Genomic DNA, 13,339 nt, shown 5'->3' on the forward strand with positions numbered 1-13,339 from the left:
CTTGTCTGGCTGGTTCAGAGCTACTCAGGAGAGCTGGGGAATCAATACACCCAGGGCTGATGCTTGTACAGTGGGGGATGGGACCTGGTGGGTAAATGCTCCAGTCTCTCACTTTGCAGCTGGACACTTCCAGGAGGTAGCTGCATCCTTGTCTCAGGTTCTGCTGCTTTTCCCAAGCTAAGACAAAAAGACAAAACATATACTCACAAAATTATAAATAATATAGAATATAATACTATAAGGCAGTATGACATAATATCTATATGGGAGAGAAAGAGAATAGATAATACAGGAGTTGTAAGAAACAAGAATAAATCGCTGAAAACTGGGGTCACTGGAGTCAAACCTTTAAGTGAGATTATGATTTCAATACATTGTTAAATGGAATCCAGGGCACGGGAATCCGTGGGAGGGAATTTTTCTAGGATTCTTATAAACCTCTGTTTTTCTTTGCTTTACTAAATGCCAGCCATTAACAGTGCTTGAGTCTCCAGTGGAAACTTTAATCACCAAGTGCCCCACCATGAAATAGCAGCTTGTTGACTGCTAACGCTCTTTGAAACCCAAGTTGTCTCTATTTTTTTCTATTTTTGATTGGGGCATAATGTTATTAGGGTTGACCCCTTATCCTTTAGGGATGATCATATAGCTCCATTCCCTGGTAGAATATTTTTGAGCGTAGCCAATGCCAAAATTACTTATCTGAAGTCCCAGGGACAAGCAGGACGGGAAAGCCAAGGCTGCTTTGCGAAGGAACTTGTCAGTCAAGGAGAAGTGCAAATGCCATGTGGTCAGCTTTTAAATCAAGACCAGATTGCAAACGGTATTTCGTGGGTCTTGGTTATACTCCAGTTGTCTGATACTCAGAAGTCTGACGAAAAGTGGAGATATTTTTGCCACAGTGAAGTTCTGGCATTGGAGCCAGTTGCCTTGATTTCCATTGCAGAGAGCTAGTTCTGCAGCATGACTCTCAGAAGAGGCAGTGAGGAAGGCCTGGATGGAGAGGGTGGTCCTCTCAGGGCAGAGATCAGGCTGGAGAAGGAACAGGGTGGAGAGGCTTGGACGGCAGCTCCGTCCGTGGTCCCTGATCTTGCTTTAAGCAAGTAGCTTTCTTTTTAAGGACTCATTTCTCTCTCGCTCTTCATCAGCTCAGTGAATGAGAAGCAAAAGAGCCTCAAAGGGGAAGCAAGAGGAAGGAAATTCAAAAGGCAAAGAAAATATCTGCACATCATGGAGAGCATAAACAAAATGTAAACCTTCAATAACAGGCACCCATCGGCAGATGAAAGGAGGTGAAGCAAAAGCCCACCTCCCAAGTTACCACAGCTGCATAACTGTCTGTTGAAAACACTTACAAAGCTCCAAACATTAACTATTTTGTTCTTTTCAAAGTTTATAACCTTTTTCTTTTTTGCTCAGCTGTGTTCTAATGACAATTCTTTTTTCTGTTAAAGAGGATCAATTTATGAGAACAGGATGTTTGTATTAAATATTAAATCGTCAAGGCTTCCTTCAGCCGAAGGTCCCAGCTTGGCTTCAGTTTTCATTGAAATAGACAAACCTACATTCCTACAGAACTACAGAGAGTACAAAGCGTTTGTCAAATCTTGATAGTGTAACCCGGCATAGGGCCAAGAACAGAATAATTGGTTAATGTCCACATAGTTCTTTGAAGATAGAAAGTACTGTGTAAGTTCTAAGTGGTACTGAGAGTTGAGCCAGAGCTGGAGGGCATGATTCTAGGGGGTCAGTAGAGTATGCTCTTCTCCTTGACTTTCAAGGAACAAAGACACTGGTTCGTGTGGATGACCTGCATTTTTGGTGGGAGCCATCTGGGTTCTAGAAGTTGGCCTTCAGCTCTGGGATGCCTCCTCTCCTCTCATCCCTTCTTGGAGGTTTAATTATGGGCTTATCTGTGTCATCTTTGGCCTTCAGAGGCCGTGCAATGTCCTAGAGGGTGTCCTTCATTTCATGTGAAAGTATTCTGGGTTTAGGAGGTAGAACTTTGCAAAAACAGGCAAATGTATCTTAACAGAATTTACCAGCTCCTCTGCAGGAAGGTTATAGGTGGTCACAAAAGCGAAGGGAATATGGCGAAATAAGTCTTGGGCATGTTCATTCTTCCTCTTGAAGAGGCATAAAACAATTATGTGTTTTGTAACCATTATGGTTTTTCAAGAAAACTGAACCCACACAAAGTGGTTTAATAGAATTTAATGGGGGGGCGGGTCTCAGCGCGCCGGAGCTTCTCCCGCACACCTGGCTTTTTCTCTTAGGCAAAGTGATCCTGTGGAGGTAGACTGAGTCCGCAATTAGCCAGTGCTCAGACCCGCGGAAGGCTGCCTCCAGTAATTCCTTATTTTTTGAAGAAATCAGATCCCTTGTCCTGGAGTTTCCCCTGGATATTCATTGGATTGTCACTGTATTTTTTAGCATGTTTCTCTATTCTTTTACTTCCTGTAAACTGGTAGTTATATGTACAGAGTTGATTAGATTTTTGGCAATACTTCACATAGGGTGTTAGTGTTAAAAAGTAAGATGGCGGAGGAGTAAGACATGGAGATCACCTTCCTCCCCACAAATACATCAGAAATACATCTACATGTGGAACAACTCCTACAGAACACCTACTGAACACTGGCAGAAGACCTCAGACTTCCAAAAAGGCAAGAAATTCCCCATGTACCTGGGTAGGGCAAAAGAAAAAAGAAAAAACAGAGACAAAAGTATAGGGACAGGACCTGCACCTCTGGGAGGGAGCTGTGAGGGAGGAAAAGTTTCCACACACTAGGAAACCCCTTCACTGGTGGAGACCGGGGATGGGGGAGCTTCAGAGCCACGGAGGAGAGCACAGCAACAGGGGTGCAGAGGGCAAAGTGGAGAGATTCCTGCACAGAGGATCAGTGCCGACCAGCATTCATCAGCCTGAGAGGCTTGTCTGCTCACCCGCCGGCCGGGACAGGTGGGGGCTGGGAGCTGAGGCTCTGGCTTGGGAGGTCAGATCCCAAGGAGAGGACTGGGGTTGGCTGTGTGAACGCAGCCTGAAGGGGGCTAGTGTGCCACAGCTAGCCGGGAGGGAGTCCGGGAAAAAAATCTGGAGCTGCCGAAGAGGCAAGAGACAATTGTTTCAGCGTGCATGAGAAGAAGGGATTCAGAGCACTGCTAAACGAGCTCCAGAGATGGGCACGAGCTTCAGCTATCAGCACAGACACCAGGGACAGGCATGAAATGCTAAGGCCACTGCTGCAGCCACCAAGAAGCCTGTGTGCAAGCACAGGTCACTATCCACACCGCCCCTCCAGGAAGCCTGTGCAGCCCGCCACTGCCAGGGTCCCGTGATCCAGGGACAACATCCCCGGGAGAGCACACGGCGTGCCCCAGGCTGGTGCAACGTTACGCTGGCCTCTGCCACCGCAGGCTAACCCCACAGTCCGTACCCCTCACTCACCCCGGCCTGAGTGAGCCAGAGCCCCCGAATCAGCTGCTACTTTAACCCTGTCCTGTCTGAGCGAAGAAGAGATGCCTTCAGGCAACCTACATGCAGAAGCGGGGCCAAATCCAAAGCTGAACCCCGGGAGCTGTGTGAACAAAGAAGAGAAAGGGAAATCTCTCCCAGCAGCCTCAGGAGCAGTGGATTAAATCTCCACAATCAACTTGATGTACCCTGCATCTGTGGAATACCTGAATAGACAACGAATCATCCCAAAATTGAGGCAGTGGACTTTGGGAGCAACTGTAGACTTAGGGTTTGCTTTCTGTATCGAATTTGTTTCTGGTTTTATGTTTATCTTAGTTTAGTATTTAGAGTTTATTATCATTGGTAGATTTGTTTATTGATTTGGTTGCTCTCTTCCTCCTTTTATTTTTTAATATATATATATATATATATATATATATATATATATATATATATATATATATATATATATATTTCCTTTTTCTCTTTTTGTGAGTGTGTATGTGTATGCTTCCGTGTGTGATTTTGTCTGTATAGCTTTGCTTTTACCATTTGTCTAGGGTTCTGTCTGTCATTTTTTTTTTTTTAAGTATAGTTTTTAGCACTTGTTATCACTGGTGGATTTGTTTTTGGTTTGGTTGCTCTCTTCTTTCGTTCTTTTTTTCCTTACTTTTAAATTTTTAAAAATTTTTAATAATTTTTATTTTTTTAATTTTAATAACTTTTTTATTTTATTTTATATTATTTTATTTTATTTTATTTTATTTATTTATTTCTTTTTTTCTCCTTTTTCTTCTGAGCTGTGTGGCTGAAAGGGTCTTGGTGCTCCGGCCAGGTGTCAGGTGTTTGCCTCTGAGGTGGGAGAGCTGAGTTCAGGACATTGGTCCACCAGAGACCTCCTGGCTCCACATAATATCAAATGGCAAAAGCTCTCCCAGAGATCTCCATCTCAACACTAAGACCCAGCTCCACTCAACAACCAGCAAGCTACAGTGCTGGACACCCTATACCAAACAACTAGCAAGACAGGAACACAACCCCACCCATTAGCAGAGAGGCTGCCTAAAATCATAATAAGGTCACAGACACCCCAAAACACACCACCGGACGTAGTCCTGCCCACCAGAAAGACAAGGTCCAGACTCATCCACCAGAACACAGGCAGTAGTCCACTCCACCAGGAAGCCTACACAAGCCACTGAACCAAACTTAGCCACTGGAGGCAGACACCAAAAACAACGGGAACCACGAACCTGCAGCCTGTGAAAAGGAGACCCCCAAACACAGTAAGTTAAGCAAAGTGAGAAGACAGAGAAACACACAGAAGATGAAGGAGCAAGGTAAAAACCCACCAGAACAAACAAAAAGAGGAACTAGGCAGTCTACCTGAAAAAGAATTCAGAGTAATGATAGTAAAGATGATCCAAAATCTTGGAAATAGAATGGAGAAAAATACAAGAAATGTTTAACAAGGACCTAGAAGAACTAAAGAGGAAACAAACAATGATGAACAACACAATAAAGGAAATTAAAAATTCTCTACAAGGAATCAATAGCAGAATAACTGAGGCAGAAGAATGGATAAGTGATCTGGAAGATAAAATAGTGGAAATAACTACTGCAGAGCAGAATAAAGAAAAAAAGAATGAAAAGAATTGACTACAGTCTTAGAGACCTCTGGGACAACACTAAATGCACCAACATTTGAATTATAGGGATCCCAGAAGAAGAAGAGAAAAAGAAAGGGACTGAGAAAGTATTTGAAGAGATTATAGTTGAAATCTTCCCTAATATAGGAAAGGAAATAGCCAATCAAGTCCAGGAAGTGCAGAGAGTCCCATACAGGATAAATCCAAGGAGAAACACGACAAGACACATATTAATCAAACTATCAAAAATTAAATACAAAGAAAAAATATTAAAAGCAGCAAGGGAAAAACAACAAATAACATAGAAGGGAATCCCCATAAAGTTAACAGCTGATCTTTCAGCAGAAACTCTGCAAGCCAGAAGGGAGTGGCAGGACATATTTAAAGTGATGAAAGGGAAAAACCTACAACTAAGATTACTTTACCCAGCAAGGATCTCATTCAGATTCAACGGAGAAATTAAAATCTTTACAGACAAGCAAAAGCTAAGAGAATTCAGCACCACCAAACCAGCTCTACAACAAACGCTAAAGGAACTTCTCTAGGCAGGAAACACAACAGAAGGAAAAGACCTCCAATAACAAACCCAAAACAATTAAGAAACTGGTAATAGGAACATACATATTGATAATTACCTTAAATGTAAATGAATTAAATGCTCCAACCAAAAGACTTAGACTGGGTGAATGGATACAAAAACAAGACCCGTATATATGCTGTCTACAAGAGACCCACTTCAGACCTAGGGACACATACAGACTGAAAGTGAAGGGATGGAAAAAGATATTCCATGCAAATGGAACTCAAAAGAAAGCTGGAATAGCAATTCTCATATCAGACAAAATAGACTTTAATATAAAGACTATTACAAAAGCCAAAGAAGGACACTACATAATGATCAAGGGATCAATCCAAGAAGATATAACAATTGTAAATATTTATGCACCCAACACAGGAGCACCTCAATACATAAGGCAAATGCTAACAGCCGTAAAAGGGGAAATCAACAGTAACACAATCATAGTAGGGGGACTTTAACACCCCAGTTTCACCAATGGACAGATCATCCAAAATGGAAATAAATAAGGAAACACAAGCTTCAAATGATACATTAAACAAGATGGACTTAATTGATATTTATAGGACATTCCATCCACAGACAACAGAATACACTTTCTTCTCAAGTACTCATGGAACATTCTCCAGGATAGATCATATCTTGGGTCACAACACAAGCCTTGGTTAATTTAAGAAAATTGAAATGGTATCAAGTATCTTTTCTGACCACAATGCTATGAGACTAGATATCAATTACAAGAAAAAATCTGTAAAAAATACAAACACATGGAGGCTGAACAATACACTACTAAATAACCAAGAGGTCACTGAAGAAATCAAAGAAGAAATCAAAAAATACCTAGAAACAAATGACAATGAAAACACGACGACCCAGAACCTATGGGATGCGGCAAAAACAGTTCTAAGAGGGAAGTTTATAGCAATACAATCCTACCTCAAGAAACAAGAAACATCTTAAATAAACAACCTAACCTTACACCTAAAGCAATTAGAGAAAGAAGAACAAAAAAACCCCAAAGTTACCAGAAGGAAAGACATCATAAACATCAGATCAGAAATAAATGAAAAAGAAGTGAAGAATACAATAGCAAAGATCAATAAAACTAAAAGCTGATTCTTTGAGAAGATAAACAAAATTAATAAACCATTAGCCAGACTCATCAAGAAAAAAAGGGAGAAGACTCAAATCAATAGAATTAGGAATGAAAAAGAAGTAACAACTGACACTGCAGAAGTACAAAGGATCATGAGAGATTACTACAAGCAACTATATGCTAATAAAATAGACAACCTGGAAGAAATGGACAAACTCTTAGAAAAGCACAACCTTCCAAGACTGAACTAGGAAGAAATAGAAAATATAAACAGACCAATCACAAGCACTGAATTTGAGACTGTGATTAAAAATCTTCCAACAAACAAAAGTCCAGGACCAGATGGCTTCACAGGTGAATTCTATCAAATATTTAGAGAGTTGATACCTACCCTTCTCAAACTCTTCCAAAATATAGCAGAAGGAGGAACACTCCCAAACTCATTCTACGAGGCCACCATCACCCTGATACCAAAACCAGACAAAGATGTCACAAAGAAAGAAAACTACAGGCCAATATCACTGATGAACATAGATGCAAAAATCCTCGACAAAATACTACCAAACAGAATCCAACAGCACATTAAAAGGATCATACACCATGATCAAGTGGGGTTTATTCCAGGAATGGAAAGGTTCTTCAATATATGCAAATCAATCAATGTGATACACCATATTAACAAATTGAAGGAGAAAAACCATATGATCATCTCAATAGCTGCAGAAAAAGCTTTTGACAAAATTCAACACCCATTTATGATAAAAACCCTCCAGAAAGTAGGCATAGAAGGAACTTACCTCAACATAATAAAGGCCATATATGACAAACACACAGCAAACATCATTCTCAGTGGTGAAAAACTGAAACCATTTCCTCTAAGATCAGGAAGAAGACAAGGTTGTCCACTCTCACCACTATTATTCAACATAGTTTTGGAAGTTTTAGCCACAGCAATCAGAGAAGAAAAAGAAATAAAAGGAATCCAAATTGGAGAAGAAGAAGTAAAGCTGTCACTGTTTGCAGATGACATGATACTATACATAGAGAATCCTAAAGATGCTGCCAGAAAACTACTAGAGCTAATCAATGAATTTGGTAAAGTAGCAGGATACAAAATTAATGCACAGATTCTCCTGCATTCCTATACACTAATGATGAAAAATCTGAAAAAGAAATTAAGGAAACACTTCCATTTATCATTGCAACAAAAAGAATGCAATACCTAGGAATAAACCTACCTAAGGAAACAAAAGACTTGTATGCAGAAAACTATAAGACACTGATGAAAGAAATTAAAGATGATACAAACAGATGAGAGATATTCCATGTTCTTGGATTGGAAGAATCAACATTGTGAAAATGACTATATAGCCCAAAGCAATCTACAGATTCAATGGGATCCCTATCAAAATACTAACAGCATTTTTCACAGAACTAGAACAAAAAATTTCACAATTTGTTTGGAAACACAAAAGACCCTGAAGAGCCAAAGCTATCTTGAGAAAGAAAAACGGAGCTGGAGGAATCAGGCTCCTGGATTTCAGACTATACTACAAAGCTACAGTAATCAAGACAGTATGGTATTGGCACAAAAACAGAAATATAGATCAATGGTACAGGATAGAAAGCCCAGAGATAAACCCATGCACATATGGTCACCTTATTTTTGAGAAAGGAGGCAAGAATATACAATGGAGAAAAGACTGTCTCTTCAATAAGCGGTGCTGGGAAAACTGGACAGCTACATGTAAAAGAATGAATTTAGAACACTCCCTAACACTATACACAAAAATTAACTCAAAATGGATTAAAGACCTAAATGTAAGGCCAGACACTATCAGACTCTTAGAGGAAAACATAGGCAGAACACTCTATGACATAAATCACAGCAAGATCCTTTTTGACCCACCTCCTAGAGAAATGGAAATAAAAACAAAAATAAACAAATGGGACCTAATGAAACTTAAAAGCTTTTGCACAACAAAGGAAACCATAAACAAGACAAAAAGACAACCCTCAGAATGGGAGAAAATATTTGCCAAAGAAGCAATGGACAAAGGATTAATCTCCAAAATATATAAGCAGCACATGTAGCTCAATATCAAAAAAACAAACAACCCAATCTAAAAATGGGCAGAAGACCTAAATAGACATTTCTCCAAAGAAGATATACAGATTGCCACATACACATGAAAGTATGCTCAACATCACTAATCATTAGAGAAATGCAAATCTAAACTACATTGAGGGATCACCTTACACCAGTCAGAATGGCCATCATCAAAAAATCTACAAACACTAAATGCTGGAGAAGGTGTGGAGAAAAGGGAACCCTCTTGTACTGTTGGTGGGAATGTAAATTGATACAGCCACTATGGAAAACAGTATGGAGTTTCCTTAAAAAACTAAAAATAGAACTACCCTATGACCCAGCAGTTCCACTACTGGGCATATATCCTGAGGAAACCATAATTCAAAAAGGGTCATGTACCACAATGTTCATTGCAGCTCTATTTACAATAGCCAGGACATGGAAGCAACCTAAGTGTCATCGACAGATGAATGGATAAAGAAGATGTGGCACATATATACAATGGAATATTACTCAGCCATAAAAAGAAACAAAATTGAGTTTTTTGTAGTGAGGGGGATGGAAATAGAGTCTGTCATACAGATTGAAGTAAGTCAAAAAGAGAAAAACAAATACCGTATGCTAACACATATATATGGAATCTAAAAAAAAGAAAAAAAAATGTTCTGAAGAACCTAGGGGCAGGATGGGAATAAAGACACAGATGTAGAAAATGGACTTGAGGACACAGGGAGGAGGACAGATAAGCTGGGGTGAAGTGAGAGAGTGACATGGACTATGTAAAATAGGTAGTTAGTGGGAAGCAACCCTGTGCAGGTGGGAAGCACAGGGAGATCAGCTCGGTGTTTTGTGACTGCCTAGAGGGGTGGGATAGGGAAGGTGGGAGGGAGACACAAGAGGGAGGGGATATATGTAAATGTATAGCTGATTCACTTTGTTATATAGCAGAAACTAACGCATCATTGTAAAGCAATTATGCTCCAATAAAGATGTTAAAAAAAAAAGAATTTAATGTAGGAACTGAACCAGAGAGGTATCGGAAGGGCTGAAAATAAGGGAAGGTGAGGCAATCTAAAAAGGAACAATGCAGAGTGCGGATATGTAGGGCTGGAGGGCAGAGCAGGGAGGCGGTGTCTACAGAGCTCAGAGGTTGCTTGGGGAGATCTGGATCCTAGGAGGAAAGCCTGCCTGGAGACATGGAGGAGGTGCCACCTCTCTTGAGAAGCCACTCAAGGCAGAGTGAGGAGGAGAAATACTCAGGCTTCTTCCTTTCTCCTGCCCTAGCCCCCAAGGCCAGTGTTCCTCATTGCCCCAACATACTTAGAAACCACATGGGCAAGGGGATCTGGGAAATTTACCTCGCAGGGGCCAGCCCTGTGTTACAGAACAGCAGGGTCAGGGTGGGGGATAGATCCAAGGGTCAAGAGGCAAGTGCACAGCACACGTAGAGAAGGCTCAGAAAAGCCCTGCAGTCCTGAGGTCTACGTATCATTGTCTGACCCGGAGTCAGCCGCAATTATTTGGCAGCGGTACTTTTAAAATTTGTATGATTATTATTATTATTTTTTTAATAGATAGGTAGTGAGTTTTCTTTAAAATTAAATTTATTTATTTATTTATTTATGGCTGTGCTGGATCTTCGTTTCTGTGCGAGGGCTTTCTCTAGTCGTGGCAAGCGAGGGCCACTCTTCATCGCGGTGCGTGGGCCTCTCACTATCGCGGCCTCTCTTGTTGCGGAGCACAGGCTCCAGACACGCAGGCTCAGTAATTGTGGCTCACGGGCCCAGTTGCTCCGCGGCATGTGGGATCCTCCCAGACCAGGGCTTGAACCCGCGTCCCCTGCATTGGCAGGCAGACTCTCCACCACTGCAGCACCAGGGAAGCCCTGATTATTTTTTAAACTTCCATTGATCCTGTAATACCATCCTGTATGGAGTTTCAAGAGGATTTCAAATTGCTAATCAAGGTTGCTAACTTTTTGCTGTAGCAGCTTGTTGGTTTCACACTGAAGTTGATCAGAGAGGTAGAATGAAAAGTGAGTAGAGGCAGGGACTTGTGGCTTCTCTAAGTGGGTGTATTTTTCTTCTTCATTCATGTTGTGGAGGCAGAGGCAGGCAGGGAGGTTGTGCTGCCAGTGTGATGCTGGCAGAGGGAAAGTCCCCTCTAGGGATCGGGTATGTTGGCCAAGGGATGGAGAGGATCACCCTCTTCCAGAGAACTCTGAGGTGGACATGGTCAGTGGAGCTTTTATTTTCACAAATGGGTGTGATTGTCACATGGGAAGTTACAGCCTAGAGTTTGGACTCTTGGTCTCATGCATCACGCTCTCCATCTAGCGTGGGGATTCTATCACCCCAAATGCCCTGTAGGGACACCTACCCTTCTTCCCTGTATTCTGGGTCTCCTGCCTTGATGCCTGGTCCCTCCTTCAGACAGTTTTTCTTAAGTAGCTCACAGAAGTAAACATACATTCTTACATACATATATAAACATATATATAAAAAGATATAAATATATATATTTGAAGTATTATATAAACCTCTGAATTTTTTTGTATACTGTGTATGTGTGGGTGTGTGTGTTTGTGTTACTCCTACATTATAAGCGGGATTACTGCAAACTGCAGTGTGATCCTTAAGGGGAGAATTCATCCCACACTTTCTCTGCCACACACCCCTCAGCATCAGTACACCTTGGGGTCTCCTAAGTCATGCCTGGACACTGGGCATTGATGGGGCATTTGATGCCTAGTGCCAAGGTTGCTTCAGAACGAAAGAAGAGACCTTTCAAAAAGTGGCATCAAGGAATAGTCCTATCTCGGCATTAGGCTACCAAAACTTTAATCCTCAATCTGGAAGATGTGCTTGGGAGAGGTGCATCGGCTAGAGGATCCTGGTATCCAACTCCCCGGCTGCTGCCAGGCAAGGTTGGTGAGTGACAAGGGACCGCTACCCAGCGTCTGCCACCAAATCCCACGAAAGCAGTTTCTTTTCATCTCTTAGCTCCACCTTGCCACAAAATCTACACATTCAATAAGGCCAGTCTCTGTAATTGTAACGCTAAATACATCACTGACTTTGACAGGCAATGTGTGTCATGTAGGCCTTGACGATGAAATACTTGGTAATTTTCAGAAGAGGGTGTGGGTTTTTTCTTCTCTGAAGATCACTTTTGTTATTTTTCCTCTTTGACTTTGGATAAATCCCTAGTACTTGAATCAGTTCCTAGATTCAAGGGTTTGCCTGGCTGCCTGAGAAGTCTATTATCTTTGTCGCCTCTATCTTCAACCTCTGCATTGACCACAATTTCTCTTTTCCCCAACTTTGGCCAGTTGTTCCTGATCCAGCTCTTTTCTGCTTCTCCTCAGTCAGCGTGAGCGAGAAGTTTTCCCTCACTAATCAATATAACTATCCAGTCTCTTTTGGAGATGCTATCAGTTTATCCTAAACTTCAGACAAATCTGTGAGTGCATTTGCCTGCACTTGTGGTTGATTTACTACTAATAGACCAGACAGGTAATCTCCAGAGATCCCTTTCTAGTCTCCAGATTTAGAGCTCAACCCAATACGGTGAAATGAAATATATTAGACAGTGAGAAGGGAGGGGAAGAAAAACCAGGTGCATGATTTTATGTAGTTGAGGAAATTACCTTTGTTCCACCTATAGTAAAAACCAAATGAAACCTCTTTGGAGGTTACACAAATGAAAATTCCCACCACACTTGTTTCCAACATGGTGTCTTTTGTGTGCTGCTTTACTACTCTGGATTCTAGCTGGGACGGTTAGTGGAAGTACCAAAAACCACTAGAGAGGTCGTGTTTGCGATATTGCCAGCCTGACTGGAAACAGGAAATACCAAGAATCTTATAATAAATGCGAAGACTTCCAGCCTAGTTTCACAGCCTCAGAAGTTTGAATAGAGGTTAGACCAGTCTGCAAATCTTGGGCGTACATTTCAACAAAACTTCCAGTCTCTTGTGACCTGCCCTGTGTCAGAGAAGTGACTGCTAAACTCAGTCTTGGAAATCTCACTTCTGAGATGGACAAGTCCCAGTGCCCTTTCACTTTTTGAATGGACAGTCAATAGAAGGGCTCTTGCTCTGTTGGATAACGGGAAGGAGATAGTATCTGATAGCTCTCTAAGGCCATTTAGAAAACCATTTGCTGTAACTTAGATAAAGCCCTATTTGGAAAAAGGGGAAAAATCTGGACAGTTATTACTCACAGTGATAGTATTGGCATCACTTGGGAGCTTGGTAGAAATGCAGAATCTCAGGCCCCAAAACACATCTCCTGAATCAGAGTCTGTGATTTTTTAAGATATTTGAGGGATTTGTGAGCACACTGAAGGGTGACAAGCACTGGTTTGGAAGACTCCAGATAGTTCTCTGAAAATTCAGTGATTTCTCCTTGGCAGGTGAATGATGAATAGTTTCAATAGGTAGCTCCATAGTTATACAAAACTGCC

At 41.3% G+C, this 13,339-nt stretch overlaps 1 long non-coding RNA gene across 1 annotated transcript in view; it reads right to left on the reverse strand.

The window, feature by feature from the left end:
* The window catches only part of LOC309644509, a 33,637-nt gene extending 26,315 nt beyond the window's left edge, over nucleotides 1–7,322 (reverse strand). The window contains exon 1 of the long non-coding RNA XR_014254466.1: nucleotides 113–7,322. This is a non-coding gene — a long non-coding RNA (uncharacterized lncRNA). The remainder of the gene's footprint in view (nucleotides 1–112) is intronic.
* Nucleotides 7,323–13,339: the final 6,017 nt, after the last annotated feature.

Source organism: Balaenoptera physalus (assembly GCF_965194825.1).
Source record: "Balaenoptera physalus genome assembly, chromosome: 16".
NCBI classification, from domain to species: Eukaryota; Metazoa; Chordata; class Mammalia; order Artiodactyla; family Balaenopteridae; genus Balaenoptera; species Balaenoptera physalus.